The 24,028-nt window shown below is 44.9% G+C and overlaps 1 protein-coding gene across 12 annotated transcripts in view; it reads left to right on the plus strand.

Annotated features, from left to right (window-relative positions):
* Nucleotides 1-3,195: 3,195 nt before the first annotated feature.
* LRRC8D (leucine rich repeat containing 8 VRAC subunit D) overlaps nt 3,196-24,028 on the plus strand; it is a 123,320-nt gene continuing 102,487 nt past the window's right edge. For 3 of the 12 annotated variants that reach the window (XM_082688615.1, XM_082688614.1, XM_082688608.1), the window contains exon 1: nt 4,602-5,890. The gene's annotated coding sequence lies outside the window, so the exon portion shown is untranslated. Of the gene's footprint in view, nt 5,891-5,983; nt 6,350-6,456; nt 6,511-6,539; nt 6,799-24,028 lie in introns of those variants that run through there. The other 9 variants (XM_082688610.1, XM_082688616.1, XM_082688620.1 and 6 more) reach the window with 8 other exon arrangements.

Consider the following 24,028-nt stretch of genomic DNA (forward strand, 5'->3'; position numbering starts at 1 on the left):
TTTAGCCCAAGCAACTGGGAAGACAGAGTTGCCATTTACTGAAAGGGGAAAAGCTGTGTGGGTTGAACAGGTTTTGGGGTGTGGGGAATCAGGAGTTTGATTTGGAACTTGTTAAGTTTACAGTATCTGTTAGGAGTCTAGGTGGGAAAACCAAAAAAGCAGTTAGAAAATTGGAACTCAAGGGCACCTGGGTGGCTCAGTTAGTTAAACGACTGCTTTCAGCTCAGGTCATAATCCTGGAGTGCCGGGATTGAGTCCCGCATCGGGCTCCCAGCTCCACGGGGAGTCTGCTTCTCTCTCTGACCTTCTCCTTGCTCATACTCTCTCTCAGTGTCTCGCTCTCAAATAAATAAATAAAAATATTAAAAAAAAAAAAAGAAAAAGAAAATTGGAGCTCAAGAGAGGGAAATACTCTGGGGATATAAATGTGCAGTTGTTGGCATAGAAAAAAGGAATTCCAAGCCATAGAGTGGTTGAGCTCTTTGAAGGGAGTGAGTGTGGTGTCTCAGAAGACCAGATAAGGTAGTTTACCAAAGAGGAGGGAGCTCTGGACGGTGTCTAATACTGCTGAGAGGTCCATAAAGGATTCAGTGCTTTATTTAGCCAAGTGGAAGTTGTCAGTTACCTTAGCAAGATCAGTTTCAGTGATACACTGGGAGTGAAACTCCAATTAGACTGAGTTGAAGAGAGAATGGGAAGAAAGGAATTGGAAACAAGGGGTATAACAACTTTTGCGAGACATTTAGAGGCAAAGGAGAGAAGAGAAGTGGAGTGGCGAAGGCAGGGTCAGGAGACATTTTATTCTTTAAGATGGAGGAAGCAACCACATTTTTTAAAAGGTTGAAGGCAGTCATCCGGCAAAGAGGGGGAAATTAGTGACATAGGAGACAAGGGACACTTGCTGTCATGATCTTTTGAGATTGGATGAGATTGGGTGCAAAAGTGAAAAAACTGGCTTTAGATCAAACATGCCTAGTTCATCCCTCGTGGTGGCAAGCAGGACAGCAGAAGATATGGGTACAGATCCTCATGTGCTTAAATTTGGTGTTTTTTAATACTTTTTATTTGTTTTCTTAAAAATTTCTCCCCAGTGAAGAAAACACAGTCCCAGTAAGGAACCCTGGCTTGCCTAGATAGACAACCCTACTTTTTTTTCACTATATGAATCCATTTTAGAAGGGAGAGGTCCACTTCTCCTCTTTGTGGTTAAGACATGTACCCTCGGTTTTTCTAGTTTCAATTTCACCATATCATTTCTAATTATAACAGTCTGGCAATTTCCCTTCCTCTTTGGATCTCGTGTTACGTCAATAGTCATGGAGAGTTACCCAGCATCCCCGCCCAGATCCATTTCCCCCACACTGTTCTTTTCCCTCCACCTGCTTGCTACTTTCTAATCTAGTCTCCAATATTTCAATTTTCTCAGCTGTGAAGAAAGATGACAGTTTGCTCTCCACCTCCAAGGCTGAGAGTTTAAGTAAGTCTAAGAAGTTAAATGGTTTTAGCCCATCTAAAGCAATAGAAAGAAGAGGAAAGTGGGAGGGTCAGACAGAAGAAAGAGGAGACCACTGGGTTTCCATTTGTTTGGACTGAGCCCCTACTCTACAATTTCAAAGCATGATATAGATGTGAGCTCCCAGACTGAATTCATTCATTCATTAAAACATCTTTTTGACTGCCTACAATGTGCCAAACACTATTCTAAATGCATGGAATATATCAATAATCAAGACAGATAAAATTTCCTATCTTTAAAGGGCTTATATTCTAGCAGAGGGAGATAGATCCGGAACAAAAAAATGTATAATAAGTAAATAATAAGTGCTGAGAAAAAAAATCATAAATCAAGGTAAGGGGAATGGGTCTGTAACGGTGAGTTTAGACAGTCACAATAGTTTAAGAAATTGGGTAGCTCAGTTGGTTAAGTGTTGTTGGACACTTGATTTCAGCTCAGGGTCCTAGGATGGGCCCTCATCCTGCTCCATGCTCAGCGCTGAGTCTGCTTCTCTTTCTCCCTCTGCCCCTTCCCTTGCTCTCATTTTCTCTCTAAAATAAATAAGTCTTAAAAAAAATTGGGTCATATTTATGTTATATGGACACATGTAGAATAGGTAGCATTTGCTGAGTAATGTCTATGTTCTAGGCACTTGGCTAAGCCTTTTCCATATGTCAGTCTTGGCCTCACAATAACCTGAGATATGTATCCTTCTCCCCATTCAGAAATGGAGAGGTAAGAGAAAAAGAGGCTCACATAACATGAAATTTTGTATCCCTTCAGCTCTTTAGCATGACTGCCACTTTCCAAGCAAATATAGTCTGTATTTATTTATATATGGTTATGCAGGTGCATCCCGATTTAGCCCTGTGCCCCACGGCTATTCTTCACTTTACAAGGAATTCATCATGATATTATTCATAAGCTACCCTAGAGTACTTGGGATCAATTTATAAAGCTTGATTTCCTCACAATATTTCAAAAACATGTTTGCAGATTATTGAAATTCATATTGCTTACCACTTGTTGGGCACTTTACCAGGTGACAAAAAAAAAAAATGCAAAATCACTCCTGCAAGGAGGTCTATTCTTCTCTATAGGAAAGTCAAATATTCATTCATTCATTCAGTATTACTGAGTGCCTCAGGGCATGCCAAGTAATATAGTTTAGGTAAGCACAGATCAACCTAGAATTACAATACTTGCTAAAAAGAGATGCATTTGTAATTGTCTTTATCCCAAAGGGTCCCTTTAGAGGGTAGTTCAGCTGCTTACTTCTAGAGCCACTTACAGGCTTGTGAACTTGAACTATTTACGTAACCTCTACAGGCCTTTGTCTCCAGTCCTAAAAAATGAGGATAGGAAGAGTATTTATCTTCTAGGGTTGCTATGAGGACCAGAAGGAAACATATGTAAAGTACTTAGAGCAGTGCCCGGCCCAGGTTGCTCTGCATGGGTTGTTGTGATTAGTGTGATTTACCCAGTGCTAGAAAAGTTCCTGATTCCTGACCATCACAACTCAGCCAATGATAGTAAGTGCTCTCTCTCTGTAAGTTTTTACTGGACAGAACTTCCTTGAAACTTTATTGTGGACACCCCCATCCCCATAGACATATGTGGAGTAGCCGCAGATTCCTTTTCTGTCACATTCTTTAATTTTGAATCCAATGTCAAATCTGTTTTTGTCCTCTATTGTCCCCTTCCTATTTGTCTTCCTTGGGGTATAAAGGAAGCAGACAACTTTTTACATCCTGGACCATCAGAGTGATCTTTCATTATTTGTCCTTGGTAGAGCTCTTGCCAATTTTACTTTTTTTTTTTTTTCCAATTTTACTTTTAGAAATGTTTTTATTATTTTCCTTGTTATCAAAATAATATGTGCCCAACATGAAAACAATGCAAATACACAGAACCTTGTAACAGAAAGTGGATGGGTGTAGTGATACCACATCCAGGGACAACCATTGTTAACTACTTTTTATATGTATTTCCAGATTTCCACTAAGCATGTGTTTTATAACATGTATGTTTGAGACAAAAAATGCAAATAAAAATGGGATCATGCTACCTATATTGTTCTGCGGTTTGCTTTTTTCACTTACAGATTTTGGACACTCATCCATGTACAAGTAGATTTATGTTACTTTTATTGGTGGCTACATACAATTTCCTCTTACAGATCTAGCAGAGCTTGCTTAAATAGTTTCCACTGGGATTCTGTTACTAGATTTACACACTATTACGTGTTTTTGTTATTACAAACAATGCTACAACAAACATCCCTATACATACGTTTTTATATATAGCTGTAAATATTTCTGAACTACATCATTTTTGCATATATAAGCCTGAAGTATAAATTCCCAGATGTGGAATTACCTGGTCAAAAATCACATACATACTTATTTTTTCCAAAATTGCCAAACTGTCCTCCGAAGGGATTTGCCCAATTTATACTCATGCGTATATCATGTGTGAATAGCTGTTTGTCCACATTTGACTGTTTTCTGAGTATTACTTTTTTTTCTCAATTTATACCAATCTTGAAATCATGTTTCTCTCAGATCTAGAATCATGGGTTAAAGCCCAGGGAAGATCAAAACATGGAACAAAGTGTTTTTACAAACAGCAAAACATTCCAAATTAGTTATAATAATGGGGTGTTTTCAATCAAAATATTACACCACTAGATGTTAACAGTTTTAAAACTGCTCTAACCTCCCAGATGAGCAAATCTGGTACTGTAATTAAATCACTTATCACACAGCCCCTGCCCACACACCTCCTTCTTGGCTGGGTGTGTGGAACAGGAGAGGCTGCTAGCATGTGAGGGGCGGGGCAAGGAAAGTGAGAAAGCCAGAGGTCAGAAGGGCTCAAAATCTGGTGTCATGTTGTAACTAGTCTAGAACAGTCCCTTGAGCGTGCTCTGGACCTCTGTTCATACTCTTCTCTGCCAGGACTGCCCTTCTTCACTTTCCATGCCTGACCCACAAAGGCTTACTATGCTAGGGTCCATTCTATCCCCCTCTTTTCTCCCAAGCCCTTCCTGAAACCCTAGAAAACCATTATTTTTAAGGCCTTGCTGTATCCGAACACACACCTTCCTGAGTACCCCCATCGCATTTTGTGTAGCATGTTTACAAAGAACACTCGAACACTGAGTAAATGCTGATCGAACATTCGCGGACATGGAGGGATCCTGATCCAGATGCAACTTCCCATTGTTCACAGAAAAGGGTGGATTCCGACAAAAGGAGATACTGAAGGATTGGCTGGAACCATTTGCTTTGTTATAAACCAACAATTCCAAATCTCCCCCGGCCTTATTTCTTTATTCCTGCTTCTCCCCACCCACGAGAAAGAAGGGAAATCCATTTCGGTTTTAAAACAAAAACAAGAGGGAAAACTATCAGGTTGGAAAACACCTCTTTGCAGAGGACAACCTTTCATCTGTCTGCTTCAGACACAAGACAATTCTGGCAAAAAAGAATGGGGAAAAAAAAGAGTAGAGTCGGATTAAATCAAGAACGGACTCTCCAATGTATCTTTAATAGCAGAGACGGAATAAACGAGGCTGGGAAGCTACTCGTGCCAAGATAAAGTTGTGACTGCCCCAGATCCGAGGCAAGTACTTTCTCCTTGGGTTGGAAGCTGCTTAAATGACTTTTACGCAACTTCCCCCCCCCCCCCTACCATTTCATTGCCTTTCACGTTAGGTCTTAATATCAGAGTTTGAGTCAAAAGGATAGACCCAGGAAAGGCGAAGGTTGCTGACCTTGCCCCACTCCTGCCAGGGGACAGCGGCTGCCTGGCACGGCGCCGTGTTCAGGTAGGCGCTTGACAGGTAAGTCTTTCGGCGACTAGCGATCTTCCCCGCCCCATGCACCTGCTTGGCGTCTGGCAGCCTCTAGCCGCGGGTCCCGGATCCTGGGCCACCTAACCGGCCGCGCAGCCCCCTCCGGAGAGGCTGGCCAGCTGCGGGCGCGGCCGGGCGGCCGGGGGAAAGCGCTCGCTGTCACATGGAGGCCCAGGCCCGCCCCATTGGCTGCGGCCGAGCCAGTCGCGGCGCTCGCTGGCTGCGGTTGGTCCCGGAGCTGCAGCGCCTGCACGGGCCCGGAGTCCATGTTACGCTTTGTCTAATTCCCCCCGTTACAGAGTCATGTGCTGCTGCTCCCGTCGCCGCCGCTGCCGCCGCCCGTGGTGCCCCGGCTCCTCCGCCGCGCTTCGAGGTGGCAGCCGCGGGCGGGGCCTCGGGAGCAGGGTCCAGGGCGCCGCGCGCCTTCGCCGCCCCGGCGCGTCCCGGTGCAGCCGCCGCCCGCCGCAGGTGATGCCGCCACCTCCCGCCTCAGCATAAGCCGTGGCTCGGCGGCCAGGCTGCTCGGGCTGCCCCCCAAGGTTGGTGCGCGCCTCCCCGGGGCCGTGGCCGGGGCCGCGCAAGTGGGAGCCGCCCCGGAGGCGAAGCGCGCCCCTTCCCCGGCGCAGGCGTCCTGCCCCGCGGCGGGCGCTGAGGCTGCGGCCGGGAACTCGCAGCGAGGGGCGGGGGCCGGGGACGGGGGGGACGCGGGCAGCGCGCGGGCGGCGCGCGGGTCTCCCGTCTACGACCGCTCCGGCCCGGAAGATTGTGCCGCTCCCGGCAAGCTGGAGCGGCAAGCGCCGCGGACGCCTGGGCCGGCGGCGGTATACCCCGGGAGAGGAGGGTGCGGGCTGCCCCTCTTCGGCTCCCCCTCGCGCGCGCTCCCTCCTCTCGCCCCCGTCCGTGCAGTCGGGAGGGCGGGGAGACCCGGTTTCGGCTCCGCCGATTCCTCCCGGAGGTGGGTGTCTGGTGTCTGGCCTTGCTGGCCCGGAGCCCAGAAGGTGAGCCCTTTAACTTCTCCCGAAACGCCTCCCCCGCGCCTGCTTCCCGCGCGGGGTGGGTTGGGCGGGGAATGAGGGCAGCGCCCCGCCCCCCGCGCCGGAGGGAGGGAGCTGGGGGCCCGCAGGTGCACCCTGCCCGCCGCGGGCCATCTCCGGGTTGGGTACCGGTATAATCCGCTTCTAGCTTGTTTGAAGGCGTGGGCACTTGGGAACTGGACTTCTTGCTCGTATCCTGGCGAGGGGCTTGGGAAGGAGGGTTGGGGGAAGTTGCTTCCTGGAGGGTTGATAGAGGCCTTCCTCTTAATGTCCCCCCTAATTTGGGGTATCCTTTAGGGATAAAGAAATTAGGGTTTTGGCTTTAGGTGGGCTGTTTTTTGTTTTTTGTTTTTGTGTTTCTTAAAAAGCCAGCCGCAGTGAAGAAGAGCTGCTGCAGGTTCGAGGGAGGAGAGGTAGGTCCCTGCTGTAGAGGAAGAGGTGGGGATTTGTGGTCCCAACGAGCACGCAATTGGGGGGCTGTGTGGCAGAAGGTGTGTGTGGGGGGTATGGTTTCAGGAAAGAAAGAAACGCAAAGGTGATAGGGAGCGAGCACTCAAGAGGTAGGCAGAAAGATGGAGAATAGATACTGGGGAGTCCTAGCCAACTGCGGGGCCCAACTTGAGCTTCTTGGACTCATACATGGCTTCCTCTGCTTTGCGGAGTTTCTCCTTTCCTCTTCCTTGAATTTGAAAAATATTTTTTGTTAAGCAGAGAAAGCTCTGAGGACCTATTTTGAAAGAGCTACAGGAGTAAGGAGAGAGCTGACTCCTGGGAACTTTCCCTAGCTCTGATAATAAAATTCCACTCCGGCATCGTTTATTGAGCACCTATTTTGTGTTCTCTGCTGGACTTTGGAAGAGTCTCGATAGGCAAGGCATTGCTGTCTGCAGTAATGGTGAGAGCTGTTTATCTCAAAAACAACCAAAGGGCACTTTTAAGTGCCAAGGATGACAGTGATTCAGACCTTCCCCCCACAGCTTCTGGGACCTCTGCTTTTTACTAACCCGTGGGAAGAAACCTGCACCATAACCGATAAATGAGGTCTTTAGACAACATTTCTTTTTTATTGTCCACAAATACTGACCAAACACCTACCATCAGCTAGGAAAGGGCTAGAGTGGTCGCTTCTCCTGTCTTCCACACCAGTTGACTGAAAGACTTAAAATGCCAAAGAGAGAGAGGAAAGATTCTGAGATGAGCTAAAGTAAGGATCCAGCAAAGTCAATTTGGAGTGTTTGATCTCTGTAGGTTAGGAAGGGAGCCTCCCATAAAATGAATAAGTAATCCCTGGAGCTGGGGGGGGGGGGGAGGCGGGGAAGGATTCCAAATCATGAATTGGCATTGGTTTACTTTTGTATTTGAACATTTGATCTTAGATTTGTCTCGTTTTTATTGAGGGTGTGCATGTGTGTACTTCGTTGATTAAAACTTAACACATTAGCAGGTGGAGCGGAGACTGTCCTTAGATGACCAGGTCCCCCAGTCTCTTCTGTTAGTGGATGATGCAAGGAACAGGGGAAGTATGGAGCCATCTTCGAATCTTTTCCTCCTTGTTGAGGTTTACAGAATTTAAAAAAACTTGGTCAAAACTTGGCCTTTTCCCCTTAACATTGATATTGTGCTGAGCTTTTTTTGATTAATTTCACAATATTTTGATGTGTTTGTCCTGCCCCAGTAGCTGAATTGTTTTGATAGCTCTATGATGGAAGTTAGACTCGGTTCAATCCCAGCTGGGTAGGTAGATTGGCACTATGTATGAAAAAGTCAAACTTTTGTTCAGACTGTGTATTCATGATCACAGATGTTCTTGAAATGGTAGATGGTAAGGGATTTCATGTATTTTCCATGTGTAATTGGAGCTGATGTTTGCCATTCTAAGAAATACCAATCGGTATTTATTGAGCGCCAGCAGCAAACAGAGAAACAGAGTGGGTGCTGCGGTTCCTTAACAAGGAAGGAGAGGATTCGTCTACAAATAGAGGACCAGTAAGACAGGTACAGGTGAGGACACCACCAGAAGCAAAGGATTATTTTTTTCTAAATGTCAAGGAATAGTGGAATGGAAAGGGTTTTTTGGAGCCAGAACAAAGTGTTGTGTGCTTTGGGGAAAGGGGAAGGAGCATGTATTAAGGGGAAGCAATGAGCTTTGTCACAAGTCACAGATAGTAAATAGGTTTGCCTGGCTAGAGCAGAGAACATGACTGATGACGGTGGGGAGAATCTAGTTAGTGGAAAACTTGAACCACAGGTCAGTGGTGTTAATCATTTGCCTCAAAAAGAGTAGTTCTCAACAAGGGGTGATTTTGCCTCCCAGCAAACATTTGGCAATGTCCGGAGACATTGTTTGTTGTTTTTTGGGGTTTTTTTTGGGTTGGAGTCATAGCTGGGAGACAGGTGCTACTGACATCTAATGGATAGTAGCTGAACATCCCTCCTGCCATGCCCAGGACAGCCCCCACTCCAAAGTCAGTAGTGCCGGGGTTGAGAAACCATGCTCTAACACTAACCAGAAAGGTTACCATGAAGTGAAGTTACATCTCAGAATAGGCCTTGAACGAGGTGGTTCTTGATGTGTGAGGAGGGATGTCAAGGTTGGGAAGCCAATCTAGGAGATTTCTCCTGTGCTCAGGCCTGAAGTGATTAGGATCTGGGCAAAACATAATCAGAGGAAAGGGGCATTTTCAAGGGATCGTGGCAGATGAGCCACGGCAGTGAAATACTGGGTAGGTGGGGAATCACAGACTCAGAATTGGAATTTGAGAGGTCCTGGTCTAACTTCTTTAGTAAATTCTCACACTTGCTAGGCAGCCTCTATTTAACCATCCTTAGAAACCGGGAACTCTGTACTTATGAGGACATGCTCTTGTATCTTTGAACTATGTATGATAATTATTTGAGTTGAAGACTGCCTCCTGGAAACTTCCCACATCATCAGGACAGCCCTTTGACATCTTTCACAAAGACAGTATGATGTATCCTTCCCCTTTTCTCAGTGCAAAATAGTCCACTTCTTTTCATAATCCTGTGTGGGACATGGTTTCTAGATGTCTTATCTGTCAGCTTCTCTCATAGAGGGTAACAGTGTCTGGAATTGAATGCAATAATTGAAATATGTTCTGGTCAACAAAGAGTACAGTCAGACCACTATTTACTGAAACCAAGGCATAAGCATCTGATTACTGCAATTTATACTCACAAAACTCCTTTTTTTTTTTTTAAATAGCACGTAGCTAGTACAGATCCATGTATAAATTCTGTCCAAATAGTCAAAACATCCTGACACTCTGTTGTGTGAGCTGCTGTATCCCTGTATTCATTGGGCAGATTTTTGTATGTGTGTGAAATCAAATGGAAGTTTTTTGGGTTTTGTCCATATTTGGTGCTATCCTATTTATTTTAGTCCAGTCTGAAGGTCTTTGAGATTTTCAAATCTTTCTTCTGCCTTCTAATCCTGTGAGAGAGGAGTAGAGGATGACTTTGCCAAAAGCTTTGTAGCCACTTGTATTAATACTGTTCACAACCCAGTAATTTGGCACTATTAGTCCTATTCTGGACCTGGGATGCTGAGTGATGGAAGTGAATTCTAGGGATTGATTGGCCCTTAGTTTAGGAGCTCCTGAGAAATCTGTGTTTGTGGTCAAACTGCATTGTACCTGTGATGCCCTTTTGAAATTAATTTGAGTCTGTTGCAAGATTCTGAAATCTGTACTCCATCCTCTGGGGTCTTTGTAATTCTGTTTAGACATCTGGAAGAGAATTTCTAACGTTCTGTGCAAATCTGAAGCTTGCCAGATCAGAGTTGCTTTTGAAATTTGTGAAGAGGTAAATAGGATAAGTGGTACTGGGAAAAAAATAAAACAAAAACACATGGACTTGGTTCCCACTCTGGCCAAGCTTTTTTTTTTTCCTTTTCTTTTTGTTAATATGCCCAAGATAACTTCATTAGTGACAACTTTACATTTGGGAAGGAAAGGGGATTGGGGCTTAGAAACAAGCCTTTTCCCCCAGAATTGGGGTTTAGCTTGTCATTGGTATGATTGCATACTTACCAGATTTCACATGTCATCTCTGAAATGACATTAGGAAATCACCATGCGCAGATGTCTTTTGAAGCAGGCAGTTCAGAGAGAACTTAGTGCCAAGTTCTCTAAATGTTCTAGATCTATCCAACAAACTAGATTTAAATAAATTATTTGTTTGCGATGGTAGCCATCCAACATTGAGAGCGCTAGAACAAAATCCTAGATCTCACAGCTAACGTGCACCTTCTTTGTCATAAATGTCCATTGTGCCCCTATCCCTTGCTGGTATGTTGCCTGCACAGATGATCAGTCTGTTTACTCTCCCTTCCATTCTGGTCCACATGGAACAGCTGTCCTCTGGAGATGAGGGATATTCCTGAGAGAAGAGGGGATGTTTGTGAGATAGGAGATTTCTTGAGAGAAGAAAATACAGGAAAACGCTTAGATACTGTCCTTTTATCCTATCAAGGGCTGTATCAAACATGAAGTCACCTTGGAATTAAGGATGTGATGTTCCGTTTGAATAGAAAGGTAGAATTTTACTGAAGGTATCAACACTTGAATTTCATAGATAAGAAAATCGAGGCCCAGGGAGGTGATGTGACTACCTATAGCTTACACAGGAGTGACAGAGCAGACATTAGAACTCATCCGCCTTAAAGACCACAAATAAAAGCTAAGGTTAGAAAGATTTCTCCTCTGCTTGGAGGTGTGTAAACAGTGGGTCCCTCGGGCCTTATTTACATAATTGATCCAAAAGAAGGAGCACACAGTGGAATTTCTAGGTTTACAGATGACAGCAAGCTCTTCTGAATTATGAAATAACTAACCAATGGGGATTTCCTCCAGGGAAACCATATTAGGGTATGTGAGTCATCAGAAGACTTGCCGGTGAGCTTCTCTCTGTGCGGTAGGAGGTCAGGTGCTAAGATAGAAATTATGGAACTGTCAGAGGGTGGTGTTTTGGTGGCAAACCCAGGAAGGGACTTTGAAAACACTTTCCACAGTGTTGTCCCAACTTGCTCTTGTCGATGAAAAAAGACAGGAAACACTAAGCTCTATCAAAAAGATTTTTGGGGGGGGGGAGCCATCATGGAAACCAAACAGAAAACAATCTTATTTGAATTTCCACGATCTTTGTTCAAAGCTGGGATGCCTGACTTTGGGAAAGACACTGGAGCCAGAACAACCAATGTAATGGTACCTAGAAAATGTAGACATTGCTGTTGGAATGGAAGTTCCAAAAGGACAGGGCCTTGCCTGTCTGCTTTCCTGATCAAAATACTGGGATTTTTGGTATCTGGGAAGAAGACAGGGAGATGTTATTGAAACCTGTGAAACCACAAGCTAAAGGGCAGAGGAACCTGGAGTGTTCACCAAATCCCAGGAAACCGGAATGTAGTTTGCCTGCCTCTTCTCTTGCTCCGGTTCTCTGTCAGCGTGATGAGGGCAGGGGCATATCTGTCTTGTTCTCCACAGATTTCCTAGTGTCTTGCTCATGGCAGGCCCTCCCTCCATTCATGTTTGTCCCCTGAAGGAACACCGGAAGAGGTGCACCTTACAGGTTTATAATACAGAAATCCAGGGTGAAGTCAAAAAATACAGCACCTGTTTTCCTCAGCCCTGCCTGGGTTTCATCTGAGTCAGTCTGGGGAATATTTTGATGTTACTTGAGCCCCAGGTGTTGAATCAAAATCTCTGGGTGTGGAGTTTCATTTTGAAAAGAGCTCTCTCTGCCGTCAAGTGATTCCATATGTAGAGCCGAGAGTGAGAACCACTGTCTTACAGAGCTGTACCCAAAGGCTGGATACTGACTGAGACACTCTCAGAAAGGTTTCAAAACACTGGAGGCTGACAGGCTCACAGTTAGTTACCAAGACAGACACGGAGCTCTGTGGATACATCTGTATCCTTGGAAGGTGATGACCAAGACACCGGATGGTTCACAGTGTGGCCATTCGTGCCTCCATGAGGTGCTGCGCCCTGCACTGGATGGCGTAATGGGGCCAACTGGAAATCTGTTTCCAGCGGGCGCGCATGGCGAGAGTTGCCCTAGCCTATGGGGAAAGAAAATAATGATGACAATGCAGCTTTTCAGTTTTGATTTTAATGCTGTGTTTCCTCAATTCAAAAGGTCTTTAAAAAAATGTTGGGTTCTTCCTACTTTGAGGTATTAATTTTTTTCCTCTTGTGAAGAATGGTGATAGTGTGGTTTTTCGGGTCATTTCTTGGTCACCGAAGCCCTGGCAATTTTATGATAGTCTTCCTTTTGGATTTTACTAGTTTGAAATCAAGTCTGGGAACTACCACTGCTCTGAGGCTTTCAAGACGTCCGTATTCACCTGTGGACATCTCCTGCTGGGCCAGGTTCACGCAGTCAACGTTAGATTCCATTATGAACATTTCTTAAAACCCTTCTTTTCCTCTTCTGCTTGCTGGTAATAGTTAGGAACATTGCCAGAGAGGGCTTCACTTTCCCCCAGCAACCCATAAATTCCTTTGCTGAAATCTCAGCGTCAACAGATTACCAACACTGCAGTGAATTCTACAAAGCGGGAGAAGAAAGGAAGTGCAAGACAGCCGTTCTCTCTGAAGGATGTTGATCACCAGAAAGCTGCCTCTCCAGATCTCATGCAATGGAGACAGGACAGACTTATGCCCAGCACATCAGACGTGAAGTACCATCACTGATTGTTCCAAGCTTAGTTCTGAGAAGTATTTGAAAATTAAAATTCATTGGAAAATGGTATCCATGACGCTACCCTACCGAATAAGCTTTTATAATCAATTTATTATCAGATATAGCTAGGTTTTTTTTTTTAAGCTGGTCAAGAAGCAATTGGACAATTTTTGGAATACCCCAAATTAATACTAATAACTGTTTATTAGGTATTTCTTGCTTGTCCAAACCTTTGCCTTGGAATTTACATGCATTCTTATTCAATCCTCAGAGCAATCCTGAGTGGAAAGTGGACTACTCCCACCTTACAGATGAGGTAACTGAGGCTTGAGAGGTTATGTGGTTTGCAAAAAACAAACGAATGAACAAAAACAGATGGTGGAGGTGGAATTTGAAGCTACTTTTGTCGTTTCAAAGCCCGTTCTCTTATCTGCTGTTCTCATTTCTCTTTGATTTCTCTCTGTTCATTTTATGATACCTATTCATATTCTTGGCAGAAAAAAACAGAGAGAGAGAGAGTGGGATTTTGAGGTATAGAGGGACCTTCCAACCTGTCTGGGTCGTGCTTCTCATTCAGGGATGAGATCTGAACCTGGCACCTCAGGCGGTTAAGAGGAGAGCGTAGTGGCACTGGGGTCTCCAGGCTTCGGGGCCAGTGTTCTCACCAGTGCACAGCGTTTTCAAAAATACAAGCCAGCGTAAAACCACTTGAGGGTAAGTTGATCCTGGAACAGAGAGGGTATTTTAAAATCACTTGTTCTGGTGACTTTTCTAGTCTGTTCTCTTGTCACCAGTGTTGGCTATGGAGTGCCACTTGTAGTGGTATATGTCGTAGGAATTTACTCCTCCTCGGGAGATGTGACCTTACAGCAACTGCTGTGCGTAAATATATACAGACATAGCTGGTGTTTATAAGGGGTTGCCTCCAAGTGCTTGAGAAACTCATGCCATAGCAAACATATGCAGGGAAACAATAAAGAATCCTATCTGTGTCCTGTAAATAAACAATGAATTCGTCACTATCCATATACCTAGATCACATATTTATACTCCATTCATAGATTTATTCTGCTCAAGTATTATCATTTCAAGGGAGTGAATTCATTCTGTTAGACTTTCTACTTCAGCGGTTTTATTTTTCACACTAACGTTTTAGCCAATAATGAAGTACAAGTCAGAAGATGGTCTGTGGTGTTAATACAGCTTGCACAAATGCACCCCAGTCCCACGCACACACGCCCAGAGAGGGAGGGATGCTTTTCTCTCTCTTTAACCTAGTTCTTTTCAGATGTCTTTCTATTATGGTACATTTTCTTCTCTCTTAGTTCTTTCTCTTATACGTTATTTCTGCATGGCAAATGCTGTACCTAGCCGAAACTTTGTAATCCTATCTGTAGTTTCTGCACCAACCAGAAGGAGCCTTAGTGTTGGGAGGCCAGCTCTGCCCTAGGGTCTCAAAACAAACGCCAGGCACCACCTCAAGTGGGCCTCACAGAGGACGGATCTGTGGCAGCTGGTCCTCAGCCTCCGGGTAGGGTGATCAGAAGGGAGTGGGGTAGACATGGGCTGAACTAAAAAGTGCAGGTCTGTCTAAAGGGGCTCTGTTTAGCTGATCTGTTCAGCAGCCAATTGTTGCCATATGGGAATGTGGGCAGGTCTTGCCAGATCTTCTGATTTTTCACTGTAAACCAGAAAGCTGGATTATTACTTTAAAATCTCCTGATTTTAAAAGATTGGCTAACTCAACATTTTAAATGAGAACTTCCTACAGACCAAACAAAATGGCTTTGTGGGCTGGATACCTAAAGCCTGTAAGCTTTAGGTCCTTAGAGATAGAGAGCGCTTAGTGGCCAAGTAAACAGAAGCCTGGGATGTGAGTAAAAGTGCAGTACCCTTGGACAATCAGTTTAAATGGAAACAGATCAGAACTTGATTTCATTGTTCTCTGCACCCCCTCCCCCATACACACACAAAGCAGAAAAACAACAACAGCAATAACAAAAATCCCCCAAAGCCCCATACTTATAATGGTGACAATTAATGCCCTTTAAATTTGTTATGCTATATTTCTGGAATGAATGCATTTGAAGCCTTATCTTGCTTGAGGAGTAGTAGATTCAGTGACAAACGCATAGTTTGGGAATGAGGCATGGAGGCCTGGGTATGGGGCAGAGGGGGCAGGTGGACCAGGAGTAGAAAAGGAGGGGTAAGCGCCAGTTGGAGGTAAAGAAAGATCATCTACCCTCCGAAGATAAGGAAGAGGAGCATTTCTTTGTATCTCAAACTCGATCTGGGGTAATAGGAAGCAGAGGGCGAGACAAGTAGAGTCCTTACAGGAGAAAGAGAATTGTGACCCGGTAAATATTTAGAAGTAGGATAGAATCCATGTGGGTGGGCAGAGAGCCATTATGTTGCCGTTCCTCCTGGGAGCGCGTTAATTTGTGCTGTGGCTCCTGCAAAGGAGAATTGGAGTGGAAAGGAAGGGAAAGGGTTCCCCTCCGAAAGGAGCATACAGAGGCAGGAAAGAAGAGACTACAGAGCGGCTGATAACCAAAAGGAAGCCGGGAGAGCTGGCAAATGTCTGCCTGCAGAAAGTTGGCTGGGTTCGCTGCAAACCGCAGCCGCGTCCGAGGGGTCTGCCCGGCAGCCCCCAGCTCCCATGGGGCTCTGGACACCAGCTTATTTTGCTTGTGGAGGGCTGCTGTGCGCCGCACGACTAGGAGCGGCCCCCACGGTCCCTTTGTGTGGATGGAGTCAGCGGCCGCACGACTGCATCTGCCCGGTCGGCGCGCTGTTGGGGAGCCGCGGAGGCTGGGTTTCTGCCCCTGCTCCCTGGCGGGGTGCCCCTGTGCAGGGCACGACCTCAGACCCCTGCTGTGTGCCACTAGTGCAGCCGCCTTCAGCTGTATCTGCTCTTCTGGGGAAGAGCCTTCCTCGTTTCCGTGAGTGTTTTGTACAAACGCCTGCTCAGAGAGGAGGGGTTACTTGAGCAGACCCTCTTAGTAGCTGAGGCTAGACCTAGCCTGAGACGGGATTTTTAATAGCATTGTTCTCTTAATCATCCCAAGTGTAGCACATTGTTCCTGGAATTTCAGCATTTTCATCAAATCTTTTGATTCCTCAGCAGGTTTTATTCCAGTCCATAGGACTGTCCTCCCTTCGTGAGCTGAACCGTGGCCCTCTCAGCTGGTGTAACTTTAGAATAAAAAATGCATTTTCAGAATAAAAAATGCATTTTTAAAAATGCGTGCTCTCCCCCCCTCCCCGCATTAGTTTGTTTAAGGCAATGAAGGTCTTTGGTTTTTGTTTTTGTTTTTCATTATGGAAGTCAGTTTGCAGTATTGAGAGAATGGGTGCAGATTTCCTTGCACTATTGCTGGGAAGAAGAAGAATTCTTCAAATTCCACGTTTGGTCTTCCAGGGACTCTAGTCCACAGATGGAAATCCTGGAAGATCCTATCAGGAAGTGAAACCTGTAAATAATCTTTGTGCTGGTTTGGGGCATTATGGATAAACAAATTTATATGAGAAGTCTTCTTGAACTTTCTTGTAAAATACACTTGCAGAACCCAATATTAGAGAGGACTGCCATTCTGGAAATAATAGGACACACTTAGGTAGTACTCACGCCTGCAGGCACTGCTTGGAGCACTTTGCATGGAGTAACTCATTTGCTCCTGACCGCCCCCCCCCCTCGCTGTGTAGCCTAGGGCACTGAAGCTGAGTTCTGCAGTCTGGCTGCACTTCCCCATGACCTTGAGTAGCTGAGGGACTCAGGGTCATACACCAGCAGTGGCCCAGCAGTGATGGGAACCCAGGCCCTTGGTGGCTTCAGGATCTGTGCTTGTGAGGACCACATTCTTGCCTCTCACACTCTGTCACAGGAAGGATTGCAGATTTGCTTTAGAAACTCCTTTGCTTCCCACATTACCTTTGCTTTAAAGTTAGGATCAAGATTGGCTTTGAAGAAAGAATGACAATTTTGCCCCTTCCCCAGTTGCTCCTCCCCAAACCAAATGAACACAGTTGTCAGGAGGCCGCTTCCATCCAGGAACAGAAAGCCGCAGCTCGTCCTGGACCGGCCTGCCAGCACACCCCACAGATCCTCCTCAGGGCCGCCATCCGGGCCTCACTGCTGCTGACAGCCCTCACTCCTGGCACCAGAACTGTTTTTAAGAGCACAAAAATGGTTTTACCTTTACCTTTACAACTAGTGGATTTGGAGTGCTTCTGAGAACATTTTGAAAATCACTTTCCACACTGGTTGTAAGGCCGTGGGAGGTCCGTGCATCTGGAGCTTGAGGACTTGAGAGCTGGTGTTGGCCCTGGCTTCTCCTTATGGTGTGGCCCTGGATTTAGTTCATGTTGGGTTTCATCTCCAGGGGGAATGATGGCAGGGATAGTAACAGCAGTGTGCCTGGTTTGAGGAAAAGCAGGTGCCGTTGGACAGGACAGTCATTTGTCCACAACAGTAGCTGCGTGTGTCAGGCAGTGAGGGGACCGGCGTGGCCTGTGTGAGCTGTGGCCATAATCTTCATCCATGGGTGAGTGGCAAGGGGGATGCTTGGAAGTACTAGGGAAGGCTTGTGTTGATTTGAATGTCTTTCCTTTCCTGTTCGCTTCTACCTGTGTTACAGTGCGGACGATCGTGTGGGTGTCAACTCTGTTTCTGGCCTAAACTCCTTTTCCTTGGCTTTCCCCCCTCCTACTTTGGGCTCGCCTCCAGTTTGCCTACAAAGTGCTGTTTGTTGTCAGGGTGAAGCAGGCGATTCTCTGGGTAGCGACACTGTGGCTGCAGGCAGTCACTGTAGTTCAAAGCAGAAAGTCAGGCTGGAGTAGGAGGGACACTGACATGGCTTGTTCGTTAGAATTTTGTACAATCGTTTTTGAAGGAGGAAAGGGAGAGTAAGAGATGACTTGTCAATAGAAATATTATGAAATACCCTTCACGACAGAACAAAACTGGGTAAGGAGAAAGGGCATTAAGAAATCACTGCTTATTTGAAAGCAAATGCTTTTTGAGCACTGTGTCCTGCAGTTCATTCCTGTAGCTTAGGAAACAAAAATGAATAAGAAACGGTAATGAAAAGCTGTCCTCTCGGTGAATTTTTAGGTGGTCCATATCGAGCCAGACATTTTTCATGCCTTGTCTTCACTTCAGTCATGAAGGTGGATATCATTTATCATTGTTACATTTCAAAGATTACAAAATTGAGGCACAGTGTGTTTAAATAACCTACTAAATAAAAGGCCCTTACACTAAGGATTGCAGTGCTGGTTGTACCGAAAAGAACTACACTTGGAACCTGGATCTGTCCACTCAGTATAAAACATGAGTTATGGATGCCCCTGCTCTCAGCGGGGACACTGGCGTGCGGCCAGTGCAGTACAGTTCCTCACAGCATCCACTGTATATGTGATAGCTCCTACGTGAGCTATATTTTTTTGGATGTTTGCTCAGAGGAAGGAGAGACTGATTTTTAATTGGAGCGATCAGAGAAGGGGCACTTGGGTGGCTCAGTTGGTTAAGCGTCTGCCTTCAGCTCAGGTCATGATCCCAGGGTCCTGGGATGGAAGTCCCCCCCTACCCCCACCGTTGGGCTCCCTGTTTGGTAGGGAGTCTGCTTCTCCCTCTGTTCCTTACCCTGCTTAGGCTTTCTCTCCCTCCCTCTCTCACTCTTTCTCAAATAAGTAAATCTTAAAAAAAAAAAAAAAATCAGAGAAGATTTCACACACACAAAACTACTTCAGAAAATTAACTTGAGCAGGGCCTTAAATGGTGTGAAAGATGCTGACTGGTAGAGAAAGGGTGGCAGATTGAGGGGACACTGGGGCGGTGAAGTATGGAGATGCAAAAGCAGCATGTAATGTGTTTGGGGGTTGGTGCTCTGCCAGAAGGAGAGATGTGGGAAGAAAGGATAGCAGAAAAGCAGTTTGGGACAGATTTCAGAGGGCATGGAGTGTCCTGTTAAGGAATTTGGACTTCATTCCATTGCCTTGGAAGGTTATTCCACTAAAGGTTCATGAGAAGAGACATTGCTTGCTTCAGACTCTGACTTCAGCAACTCTGGTCGTGGCGTGAAGAAAGGAGTAGAATGCAGTAGAGGTTTCCCCAGCGTGGCTGCACCTTAGGGTTCCCTGGGAGTTCAGAGGGACAGTTTCACAAATCGACTCCCAGCAGTGATTCTGATGGTGTGGGGCCTGGGCTGAGTGGCCGTGTTTATAAGGCCCTGCAGGTGTGTCTGAGTGCAGCCAGATCAAGCACTAACTAGGTCCTGTGGGCATTGGGACATGGGGGATGGAGCCCGATTGTAGGTTTGTTATTGTTTGAATAATTTTTAAGCCGTGGGAGGGGGCCACTAATCAATGCTTGGGTAAGATAATTTTCACAACTTGGTCATTTTCACATACATTTACCTGTACATATGAAGAACGTAGTGTGGCTCTACTCTTTATGTCTTTGTGTTACATTTGCCTTTTCCCCTTTATTTAGAAGGAAATGGAATATGTAGGAATTCCTTGGTGATGGTTGATCGATGATCTCTCAGAGCATGAGTTCTAGAGTTCACTGCCTGGGGCAGGGTGACTAGAGGGCTCCCAGTTCTGTCCAGTCTCTTAGGAGTTGAATGAAATGCTGCTCACTTGTACATTTCCTGGGAGCCAGCCTGAACTTAAGCCATTTTTCCCCCAAGTGTTACAGACCTCTCTTACTCCCATTTCTTGAGTTCTAAATCAATTACTGACGTTTAAAGTATAATTTCTGCTGGGAAGGCAAAGAGCTCTACCAAGGGAGAAAGCAATTTCTCAACATTAAAGAAATTAAATATTATAATTTATGCTTAGAAAAATAATGTTAGTCCAAGTTTTCGCTCTCGTCTCTCTTCCTTCTCTGCTGTTCTTTATCCTGCCGTGTCTTTGCAAACCATTCTCATGACCTTCTGCTTGTGTGGCATATTTGTAGTGGGGCCAGATTATATATACACCACTGACTTTTTCATCTGACCTCCAAATTCAGCCTTCGAGCCCCTTCGTTTCTTTGGATTTTGCTAACAAAATCTTCCTGTTGAAAGGAATATTATTTCTCATGGAACTTCACTGGTGGTGTGTGGAATAGGAGGATCATGCTTTTTGAAATTCAGACCTACAGTCCCCAAATTCTAAACGTACCCAGTTTGCCACTGCTTACTTTACTTAGCCCAGCCTTGGCATCTTAGGTCTAGAGGTGGTTGGTACCCATTGGACATCCTAGCCCCTCCCTGAAAATTAAAAGGAGCACAAAAATGAAACTGATTTTGCTTTTCTTCACCTCTGTTAATTTAACGGATTCGGTCGGCTTGTCCTCATTTGGCCTTTTACACCTCCAAAATTAATGTTATGTGCACATTTGATTATAACAGAATGAGTGATTTCCGAATTACTTTTGAACACTGTTCCTTGTCGTTCTTTTCTTCATCATACTAGTACATGTAGCCAGTGTTTTTCTTTCTAGCCTGTTTAATGCCTGTGTGGTTCTTGTTGCCACATAAGTTTGAGTTGATTTAGTGATCCTGATTTCATGGGACACTGTATCAAATGCTTCAGGAAGATCAAAGTACATGGGGTTCATTGCATTCCTTTCCCTTGCTAACTCATTTGTGCCGTAGGCAGGCAGTCCTGGAGCCTTGCAATCCAGGATTCCACTCAAGGCAGGGAAGCAGCTCTTCTTCCTGGCTTTTCCATTCTTTTCAGTATTCCTTTTTTTCAGCAACATGCAGCAGGGTTGCATGTTGCATGTTTAAGGGTCTCTTACCCCTGAAAAGCATTTTTGCTGCAAAGAGGAAAAACTCTGAGGCTTTCATCTGCCATACCCATGGGAATATTCCGCCATGAACTTTCATGCTGGAAAAAGCAAGCCCAATCCAATTGTGCCTTATTGGTAGTAAAATGTGTTGGTTAGAAGTAGACTCTGGCCAGCTAGGCTGCCCAGGTTCTGGTATTTGCTAACAGTGTTACTTTGGACAAATTAGTATCTTTGCGTCTGTATCCTGATCTGTGATACAGAGGTAGTGCTAATTTCTACCCCATAGGGTTGTTGTCGGGAATAATTGAGTCAAGACATGTAAAGTGGTTAGAATTTGCTTTAGTTTAAACATTGATGAATAATCTTTCAAAAGTTTATAGTAATGTTTCTGGATTTTCTAGGCATTTTGTTACTCTTTTATGCAATTGGCCATGCCCATTCCATTACAGGCAAATGAAAGGAAATGAAAATCAACTATCCGATTTTGTCACCTTAACTTATTCACGAATTGCCTTTTTTTCTTTAAGACTCCATTATAATAGATCATTGAGAATTCATATATTCAATAGACAGTGATGAGTGTGACTCATTCCCTATCACCTCATATATTTTGCTACCATCAGATGTGTACAGATGTTTATATATTTTTAAAATCCTTTTTAAAAACATTATTTTCTTGGTAGTGAACATTATATTTATTTGACTTGTTGGGGCCAATTCTTTTAAGTTGTTGGGTTTTCAATATATTATTTTTTAAATGGGTGCCTAAAGAGAATTAATTTAAAAAAATATTTTATTTATTTATTTGACAGAGATTACAAGTAGGCAGAGAAGCAGGCAGAGAGAGAGGAGGAAGCAGGCTCCCCACAGAGCAGAGAGCCCAATGCGGGGCTCAATCCCCAGACCCTGGGATCATAACCTAAGCCAAAGGCAGAGGCTTTAACCCACTGAGCCACCCAGGTGCCCCGAGAATTAAATTTTTTGAAAGATTTTATTTTTAAGTAATTTCTATACCCAACGTCGAGTTCAGATTGCAACCCCAAGATCAAGAGTGACTTGCTCTGGGTGCCTGGGTGGCTCAGTAGGTTAAAGCCTTTGCCTTGGGCTCGGGTCATGATCCCAGGGTCCTGGGATAGAGCCCTGAGCCCTGCGTCTGGCTCTCTGGCTCTCTGGCTCTCTGCTCGTCTGCTCGGTGGGGAGCCTGCTTCCTCCTCTCTCTCTGCCTGCCACTCTCTGCCTACTTGTGATCTCTGTCTGTCAAATGAATAAATAAAATCTTAAAAAAAGAAAGAAAGAAAGAAAGAAAGAGTGACATGCTCTCCTGACTGAGCCAGCCAGGTGCCCCTAAGTACTTTTTTTAAATAAGGAAGCAGAAATACTCACTACAGAAGATAAATAGACAAAACATGCTTTCCAAAGAAAAATGTCTTACAGGACAGTATTTAGTCTACTCAGTGCTCATCACGGTCAACAGTCAATAAATAACCCAAGGCTGTCCATTGTTAAGTGTGTGCCAGGAACATTTTGAATACTCTTAACTTGTGAACAGGTATTTGCATTTAGTCAAACTTTTGTGGTTTTTTGCTGTCCTTTCATATTTATGCTCTTTAAAATTGCTGCCCATCAGCCACCGTGGCCCACTTTACTTACATATTTGCATACTAACTGAAGTATGAGAAGGGAAACTTGGAAAAAATATAATGAGATTTCATTGTCACAGTTTGACTAGTGGATCTTATTTATTATTTTATGAAATAATACTCAGCTGCAAGCCCAGAGCGTATTTAACCTAATTTGTATGGCGTTCCATTGCTGGGGTTTAAAATCAGTTGGCCTGTTGCAAAATACATGTTTGTAATTTACACTTTACAGACATTTGGCAAAGTGATAAAGTAACGTGATGCAGCTGAGGGAACACTACAAGTTGTGTTTGAAAAGTAAGATTCTTCTGAGTAAAAGTTGTGTAAGCACAGAATAATAAATCCACAGCCAAAATGCACCCACTCTTCAATTAAAAGGAGGAAGAACAGACCCAGGGTGAGTTTTAGCTCCGTTACCTGCTGCTGCTTTGAGAAAACGACTTAACATCTGTGAACTCCACTGGTTCTTCTCACACAGTGATAATGATTCTTCCCTGAAAAAGCAGTTCTAAAAATTCAGGGGTGGAAGGCAGGGCACGTGAGGGTCCCATGTAAAGTTACTAATTCTGCACAGCGTAGGTGAATCTGTATATGTGATTGGAAGCTGGGGAAACCGAAGCATTGAGTTGCAAGGTGTACCAGCCCAGGCCTGTAATCACCCCGGCCCTATCTTTCAGCTTTGTAGGGGGTCTTCTAAGTCATGCTGTGGGGTGCTCTAAGCAGTGCTTTCGGCAGCAATTTTAAAGAGCATAAATATGAAAGGACAGCTTCCTAGAAGGGACCCTAAACTGTCTTGCAGGGCAAGTTTTTTGTTTGTTTGTTTGTTTGTTTTTAAAGATTTTATATATTTATTTGACAGAGAGATCAAAAGTAGGCAAAGAGGCAGGCAGAGAGAGAAGGGAAGCAGGCTCCCTGCTGAGCAGAGAGCCCAGTGTGGGGCTCACTCCCAGGACCCTGAGACCATGACCTGAGCTGAAGGCAGAGGCTTTAACCCACTGAGCCACCCAGTCTCGTCCCATTTGCAGGGCAAGTTTCCCTCTACTGCATTTTTGTCATGGGAAATGACACTCTGGCTCCTTGAAAATGGCTAATAACCCTCTGTGGGTAAATGCCAATCAAGCCAGCCAGTTGGCTCTCAGGACATCTTCCTTGAATGCCATGACCCAGGTTTCGCAGAGGCTGGGAGGTGAGTGTGGGTGCCAGAGACCTCATTCACAGAAAAGCCTGTAGCATTGCCACCCTGGAAGTGCAGACATACAGGGACACTGGTGTGGAAGTTGCTAGTACAGAGAGGCACTCTCTTAGCTAACCAGACAGCTTGTCAGTTTCCTTTTCCTTGTTTGCAAAATCCAGCTGTAATTATGACCAAGAATCCTCATACAATGAAATCTGTGGCAAACATTTTTAACCACCAAGGTAAGGTCTTTTTCTTTTTGAGATGAAGAAAGATAAGCAACATCATTTAAGATAAGAGTTTGTCATTTCCTCCTGCACACCTGTTAGTCCTCACAGAATTTATCT

The sequence above is a fragment of the Mustela nivalis genome, assembly GCF_964662115.1.
Source record: "Mustela nivalis genome assembly, chromosome: 10".
NCBI lineage: Eukaryota > Metazoa > Chordata > Mammalia > Carnivora > Mustelidae > Mustela > Mustela nivalis.